This window comes from Miscanthus floridulus, chromosome 3, assembly GCF_019320115.1.
Source record: "Miscanthus floridulus cultivar M001 chromosome 3, ASM1932011v1, whole genome shotgun sequence".
Taxonomy (NCBI): Eukaryota; Viridiplantae; Streptophyta; class Magnoliopsida; order Poales; family Poaceae; genus Miscanthus; species Miscanthus floridulus.
Window position 1 is genome coordinate 8,160,492 of NC_089582.1, and position 24,442 is coordinate 8,184,933.

Sequence of the window (24,442 nt, forward strand, 5' to 3'; positions counted from 1 at the left end):
GCATCTGACAACTCACGGAGCAAAGAAGCATAATAAAGAATTATTTAGTGGAACCAACCGGCCGCCACGAAGAGCACGGAAGGTTCTAGTAACCCAAATCTGGGGCCATTGTGCCCATATTACAAAATTTGAACTGGCGCCATTGTGCCCACATTACAAAATTTGAACTGGCGCCATTGCACCACTATAAAAAGCCTCCACCTGTTCCAGATGAACCCAATGAAAGGCTCAACATGCTCCAAATACACCCCCCCCCCCCACCCAAACTCCAACAACCTGCAATCCAATCTATAGTTAGACATGGCCATAGATCTCAACATAGTACCAGATGAAGGAGATGGAGAGTTGGCCATAGATCTCAACACAGTGCCAGAAGGAGACGGAGAGTTGGCCATAGATCTAAACATAGTTCTTGTTGAAGAAGATGAAGAAGCCTTACCTGACCTAAATGCAGAACCTGCACATGTGGAAGGAGTTGAAACCCATCATCCTCAGGATCAAGATCAAGTCCATCTCCTCCAAGAGGATGAAGTACATCGACACCATGAAGATCAGGTCCACTATCTGCAGGAAGATGAACAGGTTGGTGTGCATGGCATTGATCTCAACATCGCTGCTTGTGAGGGACAACCACCACATGAAGGTGATGTCTCTTAATTGCATCATTACAACTAGCAAATGGTGAAATGTGTAAACAGAAGTTCGAAACATGACTTGCACACTATGCCACACCTTTTCTGCAGTCCTTGCTGTTGAAGAAGACCATCAACAACATGGAGATATCAGCTTTCATGGTGCATATGAACAAGATGAATTTGACCTCAACTCACAAATTTTTGATCAGCAACAAGAGATGGAACAAATGATCGGTATGAACCAGATCAGCAAACCATTTTCCCTATATATAGTGTTCATGTCAATCATCGAGTACAATAAGCACTAGTACACATGACTGCATATAGTGTCAAAGCATGTTCCAACCATGTAAATAAAACTATGTATAAGTTGATTTAACACCCGTGTTTTTTCTCAAATAGTCAGCACAACTTTTTCATACAGCTGCAACACTTCCAAGACAAGCCTTTTAGCTTTTAGAAACATTTTCAGCAACTATTATTATGAAACATTTAGCATTTGTGCACAGCTCAGCAGCACTGGTATAAGAATTCACCTAGTAATTGTTCTTGTAGACATGATCGAGGACATGCATGAATATGGTGTGTACACTGATGCCGTGGACATAGCCTTCGATGTTGACGAGTTGGACTCAAATGTTGATGAAGATGAACATGCAAATGAAAATAATACACATCATCGCACAAATTTGACAGATCTTCAAAGACAGCAAATATATGAAGCATTGCTTGAGAGAAGCAACTGTGGAAGATTACAAAAGAACAGTACAAATATAGTTGCTCAGATGTTCCAGGTCAGTATCAATCAAGTGCGGAGTGTTTGGCGGAGAGTAAAGCAGTGACGTACACAAGGAAGACCAGTAGATGTTAGATCAAGAAGAAAGAATTGTGGCCACAAAAAGAAACAAATAGACCTATCAGATGTTCTTAGCATCCCCTTGCATAGGAGGAGAACGATACGATCACTAGCTACTGCTCTTGGAGTAAAGAAGAGCACTCTACATAGGTGGTTCAAGCAAGGGCTGCTACGACGCCATTCCAGCACATTAAAGCCTCTACTGTCGGACAAAAACAAGAAAGAGAGGTTGCAATGGTGTCTGTCCATGTTAGATCAGCGGACATTGCCAAATGAACCCATGTTCAGTGAAATGAAAAACATTATTCACATGGACGAGAAGTGGTTCAACACCACATCGAAGTACACAACGTATTATATGCTTCCAGATGAGAACGACCCACATAGGACTGTGCGCAATAAGAATGCCATTGATAAAGTAATGTTCTTATCAGCGGTAGGAAGGCCTATATATGATGATGAAGGTAATTGTATTTTTGATGGGAAGCTAGGAGTGTGGCCATTTGTTAGAAAGGTACGTCATGCAGTAGTATGATTTTCTTGCTCCAAATTCTGTTAATTAATATTAGTGATTCCTTACTGGGTTTTCAATTGCTGTAGGAAAAAGCAAAAAGAAGGAGCCACAATAGAGGGAGGGGGGCCGAAGTCACCAAGCCTATTAAGGTAGATCGAACAACTATGAGGTCATACCTGATTGGTAAAGTTGTAAAAGCTATTGTTCGACGGTGGCCAAGAGAACTTGCAGGACAAACTATCTATATTCAACAAGATAATGCCCCTTCACATGTGCCAGTAAATGATAAAAAATTTATAGCTGCTGTAGCACAGACAGGGCTTGACATACAACTCGTCAACCAACCTGCCAATTCCCCAGATTTGAACGTACTAGACCTAGGATTCTTTGCTTCTCTTCAATCCTTAACCTATGATAGGATCTCTAGGAACTTGGATGACCTGATTCAGAATGTGGACAACGAGTTTCAGAACTATGATCCAGCTAATTTGAATAGGGTGTTTCTAACACTACAAGCGTGTATGATTGAGGTGATGAAAGATGGTGGAGGAAACCGATACAAAATTCCTCACATGGACAAAGATAGGCTAGATGCACTGGACATGCTGCCTAAAAGGCTTCCTTGTGACCGTTGCCTATATGAGGCTGTGATGGCATCATTAGGGAACTAATTATGTTGCTACTGCCGTAATTTTGGGAGCCTTATAATGTAGGGTTCGTACTGTTAACCATGTGTGCTAATGCTGTAAATTAGTCGAGTCTGCTTGTTAATGTGACTCATGTGTGCTAGTACTGTAAATTTGGAAACCTTATATAATATTATAATGTGACTCATGTCTGCTACTGCTGTAAATTTGGAAGCCTATATGAGGAGATGCAAGCTGCAGATCAGGATTTTGACTTGCCATTATAAAAATTAGAGGGGATTTGGTTATCTAGATTGGTACAAACACCAATTTTATTAGCTACGATAATTAATTACTCCAACCAGCATATTGCACACAAAAGCAACAGTTCATAACACATTCACATCTAAGGAACAATTCGTCACTACACCTAATTATCTAAACCCTACATACAATAGTTCGTCATCCCACGGCCAAAGAACCCACATCAAAAGCATCCCAACAGACATCAAAAGCACTCCACACATAAAACAGTAATAAATGTACTAATGATGGAACGAACGGAAGCATATAGGCACTAGAATCTTGTACATGCTCACGAAGACGTCATGGTAGATTGGATCCATGTTGGCAAGCACCTCCTTCAGTTGTTCAGGCACTTCGGTGGGCACCTTCATCCTCGAATCCTCATCGACGGGCAGATCCTTGTGAGTAGCCTGATCCACGGTCACATCAGGGGCCATCTCCACACCGGCAGCCCCGACTGCGGCCTCGTCATGGACCTGGGGGGTCAGGTCCATGGCGAGCTTCGTGCCCGCAGAGACATGTAGGCCACACGCCTGATCCTCCATGCTGGATTCTTCATCTTCCAAGTCGGGGACGTACACGTTGCCGTGGCAGTTGATATGCAGGCCAGCCTTCTTGAGCCGATGCCCGCGCACGTAGATCCAGCCGTCCCCGGCCGAATCGGCGCTGCTTGGCTTGTCGACTTTGGAGTCGGCACTGCCTGCCTTGACTACTTGGCCGAGGCTCCCACCACTGTTATGCCCGCGGACCCCGTGGCCACCGGCCTTGAGTACACTCTCGCCATGGGGCTCCATTACAGCACCCCCGGCAGCGCACATCTTGCCACCTCGAGGCATCCAGCGGCTACGACGATGGATCCCGCTCCCTCTCGCCATGCACGCATAGGGGAACTGCTCTGGTTAGGAAGCAGAAGGATCGAACTCTACTACTGTACGAGATGTGAGCTGGGTGGGGAAGGGAAGAGGAACGAGTGGATGGTGCGGCAGAGATGATGCGTATGCGAACGAGTGGATCGCAGGACCGGTCACAGGCGCTTCTGGATGCAGTGGCTCCATTGATTTTTTTTTCCTTTTTTATGAATTTTTTTTATTTTCTTGGTCCCACACACGAATAGGGACAACAGGACGGGTCACGGGCGCTTCTGGAGGCTCCGTCGATTTTTTTTTCTTGGACCCACATGAACTGACGATGTGCTCTATCACATTGGTAACACAGTAGCCTATAGGGCCTATATTGACACATATTATGGGAAAATTTTTGAATCCTACATGTTCATGGCCTGGCTCGGCATCGGCACGGCTTCGAGCCATCATGGCCATTGGATCCCCCGACCCCTACAATTCTAGCCATTGGATTCCGCCATTGGGGTGGGGGTGTATATAAGCAGCAGCGTCGGCCAGCTCCCCCTCGCACCCAAACCCTAAATCATTCTTGCCCTCCCCCACCGCGCTCTCCTCTCACTCTCTTTGGCTCTCCTCTCTGATTCCGATGGCGCAGGATGACTCCGACGGGCGACGGCGACCCACCGTCGTCCCCACCTCTTCTTCTCGCCCTACGGTAGCTCCAGGGCTCCGAAGATGCAGGTAAGAGCACTCATCTTCTTCTTCTTCTCGCCCTCCGGCAGCTCCAGCATGGAAGATGCTTTCTCTTCCTAATCTTTTTCTTTTTCTTTCTTTAGATCCGCTGATTTGTAGCTGCTCCGAGCTCCGTCTACATCACTGGCGTCGTTGAGGTAAGAATTCGTAGTAAACCCTAACCCTAACCGTTCTTGTTCTTTCTTTAGTTCTTGATCTTGACCATCTTCTTCTTCTTGTTCTTGAATCTTGATCTAATGATCTACTTCTTCTTGCTCATGTGCACTTGTGCAGCCGTTTGAGGCCAGTGGCGATGCCTCCTCGGCCCTCCTCCGAAGAGACAGTTGAGGTTGCCTTGTAAATGTTTGAGAAAATATGCTAACATATGTGCACAAGGTGATACACTTGGTGGTTAGCACACTTGAGCAAGGGTGAAGAAAACAGAGGTGATGCCAGCATCGGTCAAGTGACTGAACGTTGGATCCAAAAGCACTGGACGTTGACTGCCTACGTCCAGTCGCGCTGACTGGCGGTATGGTGGCTAGGGTTTACCACCGGACACTGGGCTGTGTCCGGTCGAGGAAAACTGGTTTTTGACCCTTACTATACTCGACCGGACGCTGAGGCTCCAGTGTCCGATCAGTTTTGCCGGAGTGTCCGGTCAGCTTCGTAGCTGTTGAAATATGACGAACAGCGTTTGAAGCTGGTGACACGTGGCGTCCATCAATGGACTGGACACTGAGTCTAGGGTCCGATCAAATGGACCGGAGCGTTCGGTCAGAGCGCAGTGTGCCTAGTGAAGGGGTACAATGGCTCTATTTCATGGGGGCTTCTATTTAAGCCCCATGGCCGGCTATGGCTCATATCTTTGGCCATTTTCATTGACATAGCAACCTTGTGAGCCTAGCCAAAGTCCTCCCACCCATCTCCATCATTGATTCATCATCATAGTGAGATTGGGAGTGAATCCAAGTGCATTGCTTGAGTAATTGCATCTAGAGGCACTTGGTGTTTGTGTTTCGCTATGGATTTCGCTTGTTACTCTTGGTGGTTGCCGCCACCTAGATGGCTTAGAGCAGCGAGGATCGTTGAGCGGAGGGTGGTGATTGTCTCCAGCTCTGATCATGGTGATTGTGAGGGGTTCTTGACCTTTCCCCGGTGGAGCGCCAAAAGGTACTCTAGTAAATTGCTCGTGGCTTGTGTGATCCTCATATTGTGTTGGTTGTGCGGCACCCTATTAAGGGTTTGACATGTGAAGCCAATTAGCGCGTGAACCTTCAAGTGAGTGAATCGCCACAACAAGGAGTAGCTTGTCGGCAAGCAAGTGAACCTCGATAAAAATTATTGTATTCATCCTTTGATTCTGAGGTGATTGGTCTTTATTGTTATTCATCCTTGTGATTGATTGGTTCACTCCTCTACATGGCGGTATAACTATCTTGATCACTCTCTTTACATTATCGCAAACTAGTTGACAAGCTCTTTAGTGTAACTAGTTGTGAGAGCTTGCTTGCTTGGTTGGTGTGACTCTTTAGTTAGCCTTTGAGAGCACACTAACATAGGGTAGTGTCATACCTCTTTTGTGAATCGACACTATCTAAACTAGAATTGTGGTAGGTGGCTTGCATTTTGAGTAGGTTAGTGCAACACTTGCTTCGCCTCATAATTGTCTAATCTTTTGTTAAGTGTTGTTGTAGAAATTTTTATTAGGCTATTCACCCCCCCCCCTCTAGCCATTAGGACATTTCAAGTGGTATCAAAGCCGAGGTCACCATTATTTGAGGCTTAACAACTTTCGGTGTTAAAATGGCTCAAATCAACAACACCAAGAAGCCACCCCAATTTGATGGCACAAATTATCCTTATTGGAAGTCAAAGATGACAACACACATCAAGTCAATCAATAGAAAGATGTGGAAGGTGGTAGAAATCAAAATTGAGATTGGTGATCCAAAGAATCCCACCACCACCGAAGAAGTGCTTCTCCAAAACAATGACATTGCTCTAAGTGCCATTCATGATGCAATTGATAAAAGAACATTTGAGCAAATCAAAAATATTGAGATGGCACATGAAGCTTGGAAGAAGTTGGAAGAATCATTTGACTCAAGCCGTGAAGGGTGCAAAGGCATATATCCTCAAAGAAAAGTTTGTAAGCTTCAAGATGAAGGAGGATGAGAGTGTGCCGGAGATGTTTCATAGGCTTCAAGTGCTTATCAATGATCTCAAAGCACTTGGAGAAGAGGTGAAGGACAAGGACTTCTCCCACAAGTTCTTGAGATGCTTACCATCAAGATTTGGTACATTGGTCACTATTCTAGTGAGGAGTGATTTGGATACCATGACACCAAACCAAGTGTTGGGAGATATAATGACCGATAATACTTATAGAGATGATGATGAGAAGGAAGAAAAAAAGGAGAAGAAGGATGAAAAGAAGAAGAGCGTGGCATTCAAAGCCACATCATCCAAGGGCAAAGCAAAGCAAGAAACATCAAGTGAAGAAGATGAATCATGGGATGATGATGATGATGAGAAGATGGCTCTATTTGTCAAGAGATTTGGCAAGTTCATGGTGAAGAAGGGCTACCGTGCTAGAAGAAAGAAGTCTTCATCCAAGAACAAAGAAGAGTCAAGAAGGTGCTTCAAGTGTGGAAGCAAAGATCATCTTGTTGCTCAATGCCCATACAATAGTGACAATGATGATGACAACAAGAAGAACAAGAAGGACAAGAAGGAAAAGAAAGAGAAGAAGGACAAGATGGCCTTCAAGAAGAAGAAGGGTGGTTCATATGTAGTCACTTGGGATAGTGATGACTCCTCAAGTGATGATGATGATAGTGATGATCATAAGACCACCAAGAAGAAGGTTCTTGCAAGCATTACCATCAATGAGAAGCCTTCTCTCTTCGAATCTTCATCATGCTTCATGGCTAAGGCCACTAAGGTACAATCTTGTGATGATGAAAGTGATGAAGAACATGTTGATGATAATGAACATGAAAATGAAAATAATAGTGATAGTGATGATGATGAACCTACTAAGGACAAATTATTTAACATGCTAGAAGATGCTAAAGAACACTTTAACATTAAAGAGAAGGGAATAGAAGAGCTTGAATAAGGAGGTAAAAGCCCTTAAGCAAGCCCTTGATGAGCTCAAAGCAACTCATGAGAAGCTAGAGGTAGCCCATGAGAAGCTTGGCAAGGCTCACAAAAAGCTTGAAAAAGCTCATTCCTCTTTGCTTGATGAGCAAAATAAAAAGAAGCATATTGAAACTTGCAATATAGGTTTAACTTGTGATATAATATATGAATCACTATCTATGCCTATCATTGTTACTCCTACTAACCCTTCTTGTAGAACTTCCACTTCTACCTCATGTAGTAGTGATGGTCTCACTTGTGACACCTCACTAGTGGTTGAGAATGAGAACCTCAAGAAGGAGGTCACTAAGCTCATTCACACCTTAGCTAAGGCTTATGGCGGTGAGGACTGCTTGCTTATGTGTTTGGGTAGCCAAAGAGCTTCTCTCTACAAAGAGGGATTGGGCTATACCCCCAAGAAAGGCAAAGCGGCCTTTGCTCCTCACAAGACTAGTTTTGTGAAGAACAATGATCAGTTTTGCACTAGTTGCAAGAAAGTGGGTCACAAAGAGCAAGAATGCAAAAACAAGAGCAAAAATGCTAATGTATCCTTCATTAAGCTTGATTCATGCTATATGCTTACTAAGGGTACAAATGGTGTAAAGGCTAAGTTCATTGGCAAACCATGGATAGGCTCAAAGAAGAAAGCCATTTGGATTCCAAAAAGCTTAGTAACTAACCTTCAATGACCCAAGCAAGTTTGGGTACCTAAAAAGAATTGATCTTCTTTTGTAGGTCAATTACAAAGCTAGAGGAAGGCATTGGGTTCTTGATAGTGGGTGCACTCAACATATGACCGGTGATGCAAGAATGTTCAACTCAATCAACACCAATGGCAATGATGGCTATGATAGTATCATATTTGGTGACAATGGCAAAGGCAAGGTCAAAGGGCTTGGTAAGATTGCAATATCCAATGTGTTGCTAGTAGAGAGCTTGAACTTCAATTTGCTATCCATGGCTCAATTGTGTGATCTTGAATTCAAATGCATATTTGGAGTAGATGATGTAGAAATCATAAGTGTAGATGGCTCTAATTTGATCTTCAAAGGCTTTAGATATGAAAATCTATACTTAGTTAATTTCAATGCTAGTGAAGCTAGATTGTCTACATGCTTGTTCACAAAGTCTAGCATGGGTTGGTTATGGCATAGAAGGCTTGGTCATGTTAGAATGAAACAATTGAATAGATTGATTAAGCATGACTTAGTTAAAGGCTTGAAAGATGTTGTGTTTGAAAAGGATAAGCTTTGTAGCTCTTGTCAAGCCGGCAAACAAGTTGGAAACACCCATCCTAAGAAAAGCATGATGAGCACTAGTAAATCATTTGAGTTATTGCATATGGATTTGTTTGGGTCAACACAATACACTAGTATCGGTGGAAACAAATATGAATTTGTGATAGTGGATGACTACACTAGATACACATGGGTATTCTTTCTAGTGGACAAAAGTGATGTATTTGCAATATTCAAATCATTTGTCAAGGGCATTCATAATAAGTTTGAAACAACCATCAAGAGAGTTAGAAGTGATAATGGTAGTGAGTTCAAGAATACTAGAATTGATGAGTTATGTGATGAATTTGGAATTAGACATCAATTCTCGGCCAAGTACACACCCCAATCAAATGGCCTTGTTGAAAGGAAGAATAGAACACTCATTGATATGGCAAGGTCTATGCTTAGTGAGTACAATGTGAGTCAATCCTTTTGGGCCGAAGCTATCAACATGGCTTGCTATTGTAGCAACCGCCTCTATTGTCACCGATTGAAAGAGAAGACACCATATGGGCTCTTGAATGGTAGAAAGCCCAACATTGCATATTTTTGGGTCTTTGGTTGCAAATTCTATATCTTGAAGAAAGGCACTAGATTGGGCAAGTTTGACAAGAAATGTGATGAAGGATTCCTACTTGGTTATTCCACTACAAGTAAAGCATATAGAGTTTGGAATTTGGATAGTGGTACTCTTGAAGAAGTTCATGATGTTGAATTTGATGAAACCATGGGTTCACAAGAAGAGAATGAGAACTTGGAAGATGTTAGAGGCATTCAACTTTCAAATGCCATGAAGAACATAGATATTGGTGAATTGAGGCCTAGGCAAGTGATTGATGATGAAGATGATCAAGTTCAAGTGCTCTCTAACTCAAATGTGCAAGATGATACAAATCAAGCTAGTGCAAGTGACTTTCATGATATTGATCAAGATCAAGTGGCTAGTACATCATCTCAACCTAATGATCAAGCAAGTGCAAGCAATCAAGTTCTATTGCTCCAACCAACAAGTATTGCAAGAGATCATCCTTTGGATACAATCATTGGTGATATTTCTAGAGGTGTACAAACAAGATCAAGATTGGCACCATTTTGTGAACACTTCTCATTTGTGTCATCCATTGAACCAAAGAAGATAGATGAAGTTTTGATGGATGTTGATTGGGTGAATGCTATGCATGAAGAATTGAATAACTTAACAAGAAATCAAGTATGGGAGTTGATAGAAAGACCAAAGGGACACAATGTGACTGGAACTAAATGGGTCTTTAGAAACAAGCAAGATCAAGATGGGATAGTAGTAAGGAACAAAGCAAGATTGGTAGCACAAGGCTATACACAAGTTGAGGGTCTTGACTTTGGAGAAACATATGCCCCGGTTGCTAGATTGGAAGCAATTAGAATCTTGCTAGCCTATGCTTGTGCCCACAACATTAAGCTCTATCAAATAGATATTAAGAGTGCATTTCTCAATAGTTATATCAATGAAGAAGTATATGTTGAGCAACCTCCCGGTTTTGAAGATGATAAGAAGCCCAACCATGTGTACAAGTTGAAGAAGGCATCGTATGGCTTGAAGCAAGCACCTAGAGCATGGTATGAGAGATTGATGGACTTCCTTCTCTCTAAAGGGTTTACAATGGGCAAGGTTAACACCACTCTTTTCATCAAGAAGATTAGAAAAGATCTATTTGTATTGCAAATCTATGTAGATGACATCATATTTAGATCAACAAATCAAGATTTTTGTGATGAGTTTGGAAAGATAATGGCTAATGAATTTGAGATGTCCATGATTAGAGAGTTGAGTTACTTCCTTGGTCTTCAAATCAAGCAATTGAAGAATGGTACATTTGTGAGTCAAGGCAAGTACATCAAGGATATAATCAAGAAGTTTGGAATGATTGATAGCAAAGTCATTAGCACACCAATGGGAACCAATGGTAACTTGGATAGTGATGCAAGTGAAAACATGGTGGATCAAAAGTTGTATCGGTCTATGATTGGAAGCCTACTCTATGTGACCACATCAAGGCCAGATGTCATGTTTAGTGTATGCATGTGTGCAAGATTTCAAGCCTCACCAAGAGAAAGTCATTTGAAGGCTACAAAGAGGATATTGAGGTACTTGAAGCATACACCAAATGTTGGTTTGTGGTATCCCAAAGGAGCAAAGTTTGAGCTAGTTGGTTACTCCGACTCGGACTATGCGGGATGCAAGGTTGAAAGGAAGAGCACCTCGGGCACATGTCAATTGTTGGGAAGATCACTTGTTTCATGGTCATCAAAGAAGCAAAATAGTGTTGCATTATCAACCGCCGAAGCCGAATACATATCTGCCGGTAGTTGTTGTGCACAAGTACTTTGGATGAAGGCCACTTTGACTGACTTTGGAATCAAGTTCAAGAAAGTGCCATTGCTATGTGACAATGAGAGTGCAATCAAGCTAACCAACAATCCGGTTCAACATGCAAGAACAAAGCACATTGATGTCCGCCACCATTTCATAAGAGATCATCAACAAAAAGGGGACATTTGCATTAAGAGTGTAGGCACCGAAGATCAACTTGCCAATATATTCACCAAGCCATTGGATGAGAAAAGGTTTTACAAGCTAAGGAATGAGTTGAACATATTGGATTTCTCAAATATGTGTTGATGCACCCCCCCCCATTTACATGACATGCCTCTCCTTCGAGTAATCCAAGGTAAAAGTTGATTGGCATGGCATACATCCTTGCTAAGGACATGTTTAGTGCATCTAGTCATATTTTCAATCTTATTAGGACCTTTCAAGTGGTTCTATTTTATTAGGCTCATTCATGAAAATCAAATGATTTTGATGTTTATATGATATCACTATTGCTTCTATGCTTGATTTGATCTAGTGATAGCATATGACTTGTTTATGGGCTTGTAAATCTAGTGTTTAATCTAGAAAATGAGCTATAAGTGTTTAACTCAATATGGTATAAGATAACCCTTATTTGGAGGTGTGAAGAAGCTTGTCCTTGGATCAAACTGAGTTAAATATCTTTAGTAAATGATCTAGACTAGACTAAATTTGGGAAAATGATTCTCACCCCATTGATTGACATTGATAATCTCGACCCTACAAGTAATACTATCTATATTTAGAACCTTTGTGGTCATTGATGACAAAGGGGGAGAAAAACAAAGATAAGGGGGAGAGAAACAAAGAGGAGAGAAACAAAGAGGAGAGAAACAAAGAGAAATGAAAAAGGAAACAAAGAGGAGAAAAACAAAAAGATATGAAAAAGGAAAGGGATCAACTAAAATTTTGAGCACATAAGTAGGAGGAGCAAGCTCATGAACTTGTATGGTGCATTTGTATGTGCATTTCATATGTTTGCTTGCATGGCACAAGTATTAAATTTAAACATCCATGCTTGTGTGATGAATGTTAGTTGTAAGATTGAATGATGAAATGAAATCACTAGATAACTTTCATTTCCAAGTAAGTCTTTACAAGTGGTATATTTCTAAAGTATGTTTCCAAGTGGTATTGAGCTAACCATGGTGCTAAGGATGGTATATTGGTGCACTCTGATTGGTATCACGCTTCAAAGGTCCATCTCTTATACCTTAGCATCATTTGGTAGACAATGACTCCTATATTTCCTATCTAAGCACATGTGCAAGCTTCAATCCAAACTCTTAGCACATATGTAGGGGGAGAAATTGCTACCATTTGGGGTTTATGAAACTTGTCCATATCCTTTTACACATGGTAAATATGCTTGGGTAAGCAACATGGATTCAATTAAATTTCAATTCATATCTTTGTATAAGGGTTGTCAACAATTACCAAAAGGGGGGAGATTGAAAGCTCTAGTTTGGTTTTGGTGAATTGATGAAACCCTAAGTGCTAACCTAGTTTATCAAGTGATCATGAGATAGGTAGCACACTTCAAGTGGAGAAGCTAATGAAGATCATAACATGACAATGGTGATGGCATGGCGATGATCAAGGGCTCAAACTTGAAAAGAAAAAAGAGAAAAACAAAAAGCTCAAGGCAAAGGTATAATTTGTGGGAGCTATTTTGTTTTGGTGATCAAGACACTTAGCGAGTGTGATCACATTTAGGTTTGATAGCCGTACTATTAAGAGGAGTGAAACTCATATCGGAATGCGGTTATCAAAGTGCCACTAGATGCTCTAACTCATTGCATATGCATTTAGGATCTAGTGGAGTGCTAACACCCTTGAAAATTTTTGTGAAAATATGCTAACACATGTGCACAAGGTGATACACTTGGTGGTTAGCACACTTGAGCAAGGGTGAAGAAAACAGAGGTGATGCCAGCGTCGGTCAAGTGACTGAACGCTGGATCCAAAAGCACCGGACGCTGACTGTCTACGTCCGGTCACGTTGACTGGTGGTACAGTGGCTAGGGTTTACCACTAGACGCTAGGCTGTGTTCGGTCGAGGAAAACCGGTTTTTGACCCTTACTGTACTCGACCGGACGCTAAGGCTCCAGGGTCTGGTCAGTTTTGCTGGAGCGTCCGGTCAGCTTCATAGCCGTTGAAATCTAACGAACAGCGTTTGAAGCTGGTGACATGTGGCATCTATCAATGGACCGGACGCTGAGTCCAAGGTTCGGTCAAATGGACTAGAGCGTCCAGTCAGAGCGCAGTGTGCCCAGTGAAGGGGTACAACAGCTCTATTTCATAGGGGCTTCTATTTAAGCCCCATGGCCGGCTATGGCTCATATCTTTGGCCATTTTCATTAACATAGAAACCTTGTGAGCCTAGCCAAAGTCCTCCCACTCATCTCCATTATTGATTCATCATCATAGTGGGATTGGGAGTGAATCTAAGTGCATTGCTTGAGTGATTGCATCTAGAGGCACTTGGTGTTCATGTTTCGCTGCGGATTTTGCTTGTTACTCTTGGTGGTTGCCACCACCTAGATGGCTTAGAGCAGCAAGGATCGTTGAGCGGAGGGTGGTGATTGTCTCCGGCTCCGATCGTGGTGATTATGAGGGGTTTTTGACCTTTCCCCGGTGGAGCACCAAAAGGTACTCTAGTGAATTGCTCGTGGCTTGTGTGATCCTCATATTGTGTTGGTTGTGTGGCACCCTATTAAGGGTTTGGCGTGTGAAGCCAATTAGCGCGTGAACCTCCAAGTGAGTGAATCGCCACAACGAGGAGTAGCTTGCCGGCAAGCAAGTGAACCTCGGTAAAAATCTTTGTATTCATCCTTTGATTCTGAGGTAATTGGTCTTCATTGTTATTCATCCTTGTGATTGATTGGTTCACTCCTCTACACGGTGGTATAACTATCTTGATCACTCTCTTTACATTATCGCAAACTAGTTGACAAGCTCTTTAATGTAACTAGTTGCAAGAGCTTGCTTGGTTGGTTGGTGTGACTCTTTAGTTAGCCTTTAAGAGCATACTAACATAGGGTAGTATCATACCTCTTGTGTGAATCGACACTATCTAAACTAGAATTGTGGTAGGTGGCTTGCATTTTGAGTAGGCTAGCGCAACACTTGCTTCGCCTCATAATTATCTAACCTTTTGTTAAGTGTTGTTGTAGAAATTTTTATTAGGCTATCCACCCCCTCCCCCCTCTAGCCATTAGGACCTTTCAAACGCTGACGACCAGGTATCACGTCCCTATACCTCTGATGTGTGGCTTGACTTCAAGAAGCTGTTCAAGATGGGTCCCAAAGGTAAGAAGGTCAGGTATGGCGCTGTCTGCATCCATTGTAAAAAGCAGTATTCTGGTAGATCTGCAATTGGCACTAGCCACCTCCGTCGTCATAGGGATAAATGTGCTGTTAGGCAAGAGAAAACTAGGAGCTTTAGTCAGTCTCAGATCTCTTTTAATCCTGATGGTTCTATGCGTAATTGGGATTACTGTCCTATGCGTGCTCATACTGAACTTTGTCGATTGCTTGCTAGGGTAGATGTTCCTATAAGCTTTGGTGAATCTGCTGCATTTGAGGAATACATCTGTAATGCTCATAATCCTAAGTTTCAGGCTGTCTCTACACAAACCACCACTAGAGACTTAGCCAAAATGTTTTCTGATAGAAAGGCTAAGCTTGTTGAGCTACTTGCTTCTAATTCTGTTAATTGTGTGTGCCTAACCTCTGATATATGGTCTAGCAAAGCCAAAGAGGACTACCTTAGTGTTGTTGCTCATTATATAAACCCTGATTGGCAACTAGAAAAGTGGGTGCTTGGTCTTGTGCTTATTGATTGTTCCCATAATGGACAGAACATTACTGATAGAGTTGCATCTATTCTTGGTGATTATGGTGTTGCTAAAAAAGTGTTTGCTGTTACTTTGGACAATACTTCATCTAATGTTTCTGCCATGCAAAAACTTAGACATGTTTTGTCTAAATATCTTGGTCTTGAGGTACTTGTAGAGGATTCAAGACATCCTAAACCTGAATTTGCTGTTAGTACTATGTTCTTGCATCAGCGTTGTGCATGCCATATAATCAACCTGATTGTCAAGGAGGCACTTAATTATCTTAAACCTTTGATTAAAGTTTTTAGAACTGCAATATCATTTTTAAACTCATCTAATCAGAGGATTGTAGCATACAAAAGACTTTGCATTGCAGCGGGTGTTAGGCCTAGAAAGTTTCAGTTGGACATGGATGTAAGGTGGAACTCTACATATCTAATGCTTAAGACTTTGCTTCCTCACAAAGATCCTTTCACTACTTTCATACATGCCAATTATCCTAGAGGTGAGAATAGTGAGTTGCTTCTAACTGAAGAACATTGGGTTGTTGCTAAAAAAGTATTTGTGTTTCTTGAACTGTTCTATGATGCTATTGTTGCATTGTCTGGTGTTTACTATCCTACATCTCCACTTATGCTTCATTATCTAGTTAAGATTGCTATACACCTGAACAATTATAGTAATGACATTCACCTAAGAAATGTGATTCAACCTATGATAGACAAATATAATAAATATTGGAGGGACATACCTTTGCTCTATTCTTTTGCATTCATCTTGGACCCTAGAGCTAAAATGAAGGGTTTTGCAAAAGTGCTAAGGAAGTTGATGAACCTTACCAGTACAGATTACAATGCTTACTAGGTTGGCACTAGAGCTAGGCTTACTGATGTTTTCAATAAGTATGAGGAGAAATATGGAGCTGTTAGGTTGAGGAGGACTGTCCCTCAAAACCTGTCTGGTAAGAAAAGGTCTGCTTGGGATGAAATTTATGATGATGATACACCTAGTCCTTCTGGTGGGGGGTACTTCACTGCTGCATTCCTCTCTTAATCTATCTAGAGATACATCTGCTACTGCTTTGCTGCATGCTACTACTTCTATAGCATCTAATGCTTCTGAACTTGTCTCATACTTGGATTGTGACACTGTTAGCCAGTTGGATGATTCATTTGACATCTTGAAATGGTGGCATGAGCACAAACTAACATATCCAGTGCTGTCCATCATGGCTAAAGATGTTTTAACTGTTCCTGTGTCTACCATATCTTCAGAATCTACGTTTAGTATGACTGGTAGGATCATCGAGGAGCGGCGGAGGAGGCTGAAGCTAGAGACGGTGGAGTGGCTCACCTGCGTCAAGGACTGGGAGTTGGCGGAGGCAAGGCTGCAGCACAATGTGGAGGACTCGGAGCTGGAGGAAACATTTGAAGAGCTTTATCTTGATTAGTGCCCCGGCCGCCAAGGTAAATCACAACCCTAACTTCCTCTTCTTCTTTTGCTAACTGATCAGTGCTCCTAATGCTAACTCTGTTCATCTTTTGCAGCTGGCCAGCTGGGAGCTTGAACTTGAAGCTTGAAGCATATCTTTATTAGTTTAGTCTTTACATTTAGCTTGAACTTGGCTCTGTAATATGAGAACTTGGACTTGGACAATGATGTAAGAACATTGAACTTTAATGGAGCTAGGCTGTACTCTTTTCCTGACTAGGGTTTCTCACAAGGGTAAATTTTACCTAGCAGGTTTTTAATGAGGCAGCCATTGTACATGCTCCAAATATATTCCTATTTTCTTAACTCTGTATGTTTGCTGTGTTTTCCTGACTAGTTGAGTTGTGCACTTGTGCTGATGAACTTGGGTTAAAAATGTGTTAGTGCCTGGGCCGGCATGGGCACTGGCGTGCCACCGTGCCTGCTGGCACGGCACGGCACGGCACGGTTTCCCCTCCATAGTGTCGTGCCTGGGCTGCCACTTAGGCACGGTGGCACTAACAGGCATGGCACGGCGGGCCGCCGTGCCGCATAGTGCCGTGCCTCACCGATGCCGTGCCCGTGCCGTGTCGTGCCGGGCGGCCCATTTGAAAAAGATTAGGGGGGGGTTAAACCTGTGTAACCTGAGCTAACACTTAAACTAGCACCAATTGAGGCTTATGCCTTGTTCTAATTGCGTTAATCTTCAGCATCAAAATTTGTATGTTGAAGCTATCAAATGTAAGTGTCTTACATCTTTAGTGTGTATGAAATGACCAAATGATGGGCTATTTATATCCCCAACCAAAGAAACTAGCCTTTGCAACTCAGACTTCACAAATGACTTCACTAGATGTTCGTGTGCTCAATTCTGTGCCCTTCACCATAATGTTTGGTGAGAGCAAAGAAACTAGCCATTTGGGTAGCTTCGGCATTATCCTAAGATGATCTAGTGGTCATCATGGTGAGCGTCGGAGCTTCTAATGCGTTCTCTATCTAGTAGCTTTAATTTTCACCAAACTCTGGTGTATATCTCTAGTGAACTGACCGACCTTCTAGTGCCTTGAAATTTCCTAAAACCACTCAACTCAGTACCGAACTCGATTTTCCTAGAACAACTTCTGCAACACTGGAGCATCCGTTGGGAGAAGCACTCTGTTGATGCCCTAGGATCATCATTAGTCTAGCGGTGAAATTAGGTGCTTAAGGAACACGTACAGCACCAAATCATCTTACTAGTAGAGAAACGACTTTTGATCCACTTTAAAATTTGGCTTTAGTCTCGGCATTTTTTGCGCCCGGGACTAGAAAAACCTTTAGTCCCGGTTGGTGTCTCCAACCGGGACTAAAGGTCCCTACCCAACAGCTACTGCGCTCGGCACAGTGGCAGGGGACCTTTAGTCCCGGTTGGAGACACCAACCGAGACTAAAGGTGGACCTTTACTCCTGGTTAAAGCCACCAACCGGGACTAAAAGTCCTCCAACCTTTAGTCCCGGTTGGTAACATCAACCCGGACTAAAGGACCCTTTAGTCCCGGTTGGTAACACCAACCGGGACTAAAGCTTGAAACTGTAACCGGCAGTCTTTTGAGCCAGGACTGACAGCGTGTTGTCTCGGTTGCATTTATTGCCATGCTCTAAGCTCTAAGCTCTAAGCTCTAGAGCTCTACTCCCGGTGCTTTACTTGTACCTTCTTGCATTATGAGCTAATGACCATAAATGCAACTGGCACTTATTGCCGTGCTTTATGAATGCAACCGGCACTTTACTAGGGACAGCTCTAAAGCTCTAAGCAGTCTTTTGAAACAAGTAAGTTTTAGTGCATTTATTGCCGTGCTTTATGAGCTGATGACCAGCACTGAACTTTTAGTCCCGGTGCTTTACTTGTACCTTCTTGCATTAACGAGCTGATGACCAGCACTGAACTTTTAGTCCCGGTGCTTTACTTGTACCTGCTTGCATTTACGAGCTTTAGTCCTGGCTTGCATTTACCTGCTTGCATTTACCTGCTTACATTTATTGCTGACACTGAAAACGAAGACCTTTAGTCCCGGCTGGTCCGATGCAACTGAACACGACCAAATCAATTAGTCCCGGCTGGTATTACGAGCCGGGACTAAAGGTATACCTTTAGTCCCGGCTGGTATTATCAGCCGGGACTAAAGGTCTTTTAGTCCCGAGCGTTTACAGGAGCCTCGATGGGCCGGCCTAGTACGCAATATGCTGGAATTGCTGGTCAGTCCCATCTATTAGCACCACCTCGCTTGCTCACAAGAGTGAAAGCTAACTTAAAAGCTCAGCTCTCGAACCAAGCAGCACGAACTTGAACAGGATTGTACCGCTGATCTTTGACTAAAGGTCCTTCGTACTATAGTTTATATAAAATGTTGAACATTATAAACGTACGTATATTCTAGCAGCGTAGAATGCGTATTCAAAAACCAAAACGAATCATCAATTAAAAATAGGAAAAAAAAGAAAATAGAAATAGAAACAAAAAACCTGGTAGCAGCGTGAAAATAGAAAAAAAAGGAAAATAGAAATAGAAAAAAAAAGGAAAAAAACCTTTAGTCCCGGTTGGGGTTACCAACCGGGACTAAAGGGTGGGCACCCTCGTGGCATGTCAGGAGACACCTTTAGTCCCGGTTGGTATTACCCACCGGGACTAGAGGTCCCCCTTTAGTCCCGGTTCCTGACCCGGGACTAAAGGACCCCTTTAGTCCCGGATGCTTGCTCCCGGGTGGGGAACCGGGACTAAAGGGGGTTCCTCACCGGGAGTAAAGCCCGTCTCTGTACCAGTGTCTGATGAATTGGTTTTATAGAGTCATGATATTATCGAATGTGAGTGTAATTATTCAACATGTTTGTTCTTCATCTTCAAGTATTTATCCAACCCGGTTCGATATCTTAGATGCTTTGCTTGATCTCTAGGGTATTATTCAACTTGTTCAAATGTTCTTCCTTTAATATTATTGATGCCTCAAATTAATTCACTCATGTACCTAAGTCCATGACCTTGCATCCATGAGATTTAAAACTGTGGATATATACTAGCAAACATATTGTTATTGTTAGTTCCTCCATTGGACTTGTTTGCGAATCAACCACCCTAAGCAAGGTGCATGAACCGTACACACAGCTCCTACGTCTCTGTTGTCGCTGTTTCCAAACTCCAATACTTAACTTTTTCAGTAAGGAATATTTTATTTGTTCAAATTCATAACATTTCTCGGAAGCACTAGATGTAATAAAAGCATTAACCTTTTGTTTATTTCAGTAAGTTCATCCCTACTGTAATAAAAAGGTTTTTTTTACATAGGGTAAAAAATGATTTTTATAGCCGGTTATCAAAACAAAAGATAGAATCCTATAAAAAAATAAAAGCTTGTTAGATCCAATTTGCTAAGTAAATGACCTTTCAAAAAAAAAAGACACCTATAAAAATTATTTCTGTAGTAGTATCGTCTCTCTCTCTCTCTCTCTCTCTCTCTCTCTCAGGTGACAATCCTTTAGGATATGGAATTATGGATATCTCTGTGGTTAATAAGCTAAACCATTTTTTATCGTACGGCTCTGCATTTCCTGCCATGTTGGAGCGTACGTGTACGGCAGATGCGATGCGAATCGATCTCGTGTCATGTATATGCATGCCAATTGCAGGATATTATCGTACATAGCTACATTAGGATACAATGGATCGATCTGCAGTACACCGAGAGTCACCCACGAGGCCACGATCACGTACGTACACGCTGGCACAGACAAACAGATAGATGCATGCATGGGATGGCATGGATCGATCAGTATATATATATCAGTATGTACAAACCCAAGCATATACGTACGTACGTGATCTGTACGTATTCGCAGTGAACGACAGTAGTACGTACGTAGTAGCAGTGGTTTATATATATATATATATATATATATATATATATATATATATATATATATATATATATATATATATATATATATATATATATATATAGTAGGTACTACACCTCATCACTGTATAATACAGGAGATGAGGCCGGAGATCGAGAGTACTACTAGTACTAGTAACTAAGTAATGGCCCACATGCATGCACAGCAGTGCTAGCTACTCATCATATACGTACACGTATGTATCCATCCTATACGCTGGGAAGTACATATACGTATATATACACATGCATACAGCATGTAGTACTACTGTATGTACCCGTAGCGTGCATTAAAGAGAGATCGATGGAGCTCACGTACTGTACGTGGTAACACATGCATAAACACTGCACAGTGGCAGAGCAGTAAAAAAATTGATGGACAAACAGCACCTGCTGCATAGCCTGCATGCATGCACGCGCATGGACATAATTTTCACAATTTTCATTGTACATGCAATGTAACTGTGTCGCCCTGTACATAGCATAGATTTAAACCCGTTTTCTAGGCTTCTCTCCGGCTCCTATGGAAGAGGTCTATCAAACGATTTAAGAAGAGAAGTTGTTTAGAGCCGTTTTTAGTGAAGAAATAGGAGCCAGAGGCGTTTTAGAGTAACTTGTGACTCCTCCAAGACGGCTTCTTCGGAGATGCTCCTAGGGGAGGAGCCCTACCGAACAAGGCTTTATTAAGGCAATTTAAGGTCTGTACTATTAGAATCACTGGATTAGACTTTAATTACCTAAAGGTAAGGCCCCATTTGATAGGACTTATGTCCGGCTCCCGACTTCTCCGGAGGAGCCGTCAGACAACGAGGCCTAATTCTAAGCTATTCAAATAGATACACTAACAAAATGTGGATTAAACTTTACTCCACATCAACTCAACTAGTATATAGTTCATGTATCCAAACAGCGAACGAAATATAAACTTTAATCGTCTAAATTTTAGTTGGATCAACGACAATCGATCAGTGAGTCCAGGTGATCCAAAGAAACTCATACCCTTGTAGTTCTCGTCTCTGTCAAAATTAAATTTTGCAGTGCCGTGACATATACTGATGAGACTGTATTATTCGTCCTTTGTGTCCAAATTACGCAGTTGGCGAGACAGATATTATTTGATTAATTTGTACGTACTGCGGCGGTACTACTGCCCCGGCCGTTTACGGCAGGTTTCATGCATGCCACTACACGCTTGCCCCAAATAGGGGTTGTGGCTCGTCGTCCCTTGGACTTAATTGCACATGCATGCATTGTCATCGATAATATGTACATATACATCATCAGGATCGTCAGAGGCCCACGCCAGTTATTTCAGCTGCATGCAGGACTCAACTTATTTTCTGCCAATGTCCTAAGTACAAATCCTTCCTCTTAATGCCAAGATCATTATGGTTTCTACCATATTCAAAGTTTTTTAGACACAGTTATGGGTGCTGTTGCAAACAAGTGAAGAGCAAAACGAGTGGATGATATTTGCAGGCCACACAGTCAAGAGGCATGCATTTTTTTGCTTCCCACATGGATGCATGTTTTCTAGATTTGATCTATCGAATATGGTTTTGAACTATATATCATTTGTATGGTGCTATACTAAGGGTCTGTTTGGATGAGACGGGACGAGTTAATAATTGGACTAAAAATTAACTTATATTAGTTAAGGTTAGATAGCTAATTGGCAAACAACTAGTTGAAGGCACTAACCCTCCCCCCATTTGGATATACTAGGGCTAATTTTTAGCTAACTAGAAGTAATTAGCTCTTGTATCATCGTAATTGTTGTTGGTGAGTCGACCAGGTAGCATTTTCTACATTGTTTTGTAATAACAATGGACTGATGCATTCTACCGAAAAGATGTTGAAGCATTTACGACTTTATTTATTGATTAATAAAACAGAGGATGAGAATGCCTCCACCAACACGGAGAGGTCAATTGCATCATGGATGCTAGAACTACATGTATATACACGCTTTTTTCTCTGATGATTCGATTAATTAAATGCACTTTCTCCGGTGTCCTATTTGGACTAATTTTTATCGTACATTTATTATGGAGGCAGCTGTCAGCTATGGCACTGTGGGCTGTGCCTAATATATGATGATTGGGCCGGGCCCATTGGGCTTTTCAGCAATGAATTGGGTCAACAAGTTAATATAAGCCTTTGGTTCCATTTTGCAAAGGCTGGCTGGTGGATAAAATTACGGTAATGCTGGGGCAAGGCGTCCCATCTGATAGGAATCCGTCGGAAGCTGTCGTTGGTGGGCTGCGACACCGGCCGAATGGCCCAACAAACTTGCACCGCGTTGTTAAAAAAATATGGAATACTTTTCTCTCACTTTCCCTTTCTTCAGGCTTCCCCGCAGCGCCCGCACCCATTCCATCGTGCCCCTGCACCATCGCGGTGTGCGGTATCGCGGCCAGGCCGCTCCACCACGGCTCTCTCCACCACGTCCGCCCAGCCGCCATCCTTCCTCTCCACCATGCCAAAGCGCGGCCGCCCGTCTTCATCACACTCCACCGTGCCTCCGCCCCGTCGCGGTCTTCTACAGCGCGCCTGCCTCTACGGGCGCTGGTGCTGGTGCTGCCGTCGCGCGCGCCCAGCCTACGCCGCTCGCTCCTCTCTCCTACTCGTCGCACGCGCCCACCTCTACTGGTCAGGCCGCTCCCTCCCGCGTGCGTCGGGCTTGTGATGCTCGCACGCCACCACTCGCCGTCGGCTCCCACCCCGAGGCCAGTATCGACCGGCCCGGTCCCCTCCCCCTATGTTATAAATGTACTTCTCTGTCCCTAAATGTTTGTCGTCACGATTTGCATGCCGATAACTTTGACTCGATTTATAGAAAATACGTGCAACATTTCTATCTTCAAATAAATTTATTAAAAAACTAGATTCAAATATCTATCTAATGATACTAATTACGTATCATAAATATTAATATTTTTTAATATATATTTAGTCAAAGTTGTTTCTTGGGAAGCGAAAACAACAGATATTTAGGGACGAAGGTAGTATGCTTTAAGTGTTTCAAATATTTCAGATGTATGTTGCAGGTGTTTTATATGGATATTGCAAAGTTGGTCAGGATGTTGTATATGTTGCAAGTGTTTCAGAGGCATGTTGCAAGCGTTTGTTAGAAATGTTTTATCTGTTTCAGACATATGTTGCAAGCGTTTTGATCTGGATTTTGCATATGTTTCACACATATATGTCGCAAGAGTATATTCGGAATATTTCAGTCGTTTCAGTCTTATGTTGCAATAAGTGTTTTCATGTTACAAGTTACAAGTGTTTTATCTGGATGTTGCATATGTTGCACATACATGTTTCAAGTGTACGTTCTAAATGTTTTATCTGCTTCAGACGTACGTTGCATCCAAGTATTTTATATTTCAGAGGTAGGGAGTCATAGGACACGGCCCGGGTGCTGGGGGATGGGGTGCGGCGAGCCAGGGTCGCCAGGTGAGGCGTGCTAGGGGCCGGCGGAAGGTGCGCAGCCCACCTGGGGCTGTGCGGACGGAGCGCACTCCTCCCGTCGTGCTCATCCCGGCTCGTGGGTCCTGCATGTACATGCAAAGTGAATATTGTATAGTGAAGAGAGGGCACAGGCAGGCAGGGATGAGACATAGGTACGGAGCATACACTGTGTGTGTGAGAGAGAGACCCGCGGAAGATAGATTCGGCTGTTTCCATGTGGGGTCTCATTATGATCTTTTTCTTTTTTCAAATAAAATTATGATCGGATTGGAGATACGTTTGCAGTGGCTATGAATAATACTCCCAGGGTACAAAATCATCACAGAGTATATGATATTGATATAATCTCAGTCTATAGATATTTAAACAATGCATATAATTTAAAATTCACACTTTTAC

The 24,442-nt window shown here is 42.5% G+C and overlaps 1 long non-coding RNA gene and 1 pseudogene across 1 annotated transcript; one reads left to right on the forward strand and one right to left on the reverse strand.

The window, feature by feature from the left end:
* Positions 1-438: 438 nt before the first annotated feature.
* On the reverse strand, positions 439-1,267 carry LOC136544893 (uncharacterized). The gene is made up of 3 exons (XR_010780866.1): positions 1,172-1,267; positions 733-898; positions 439-564 (listed from the first exon to the last, which is right to left on the reverse strand). It is a non-coding gene; the product is annotated as an uncharacterized lncRNA (long non-coding RNA).
* Positions 1,175-2,991, forward strand: LOC136544892 (uncharacterized; annotated as a pseudogene).
* Positions 2,992-24,442: the final 21,451 nt, after the last annotated feature.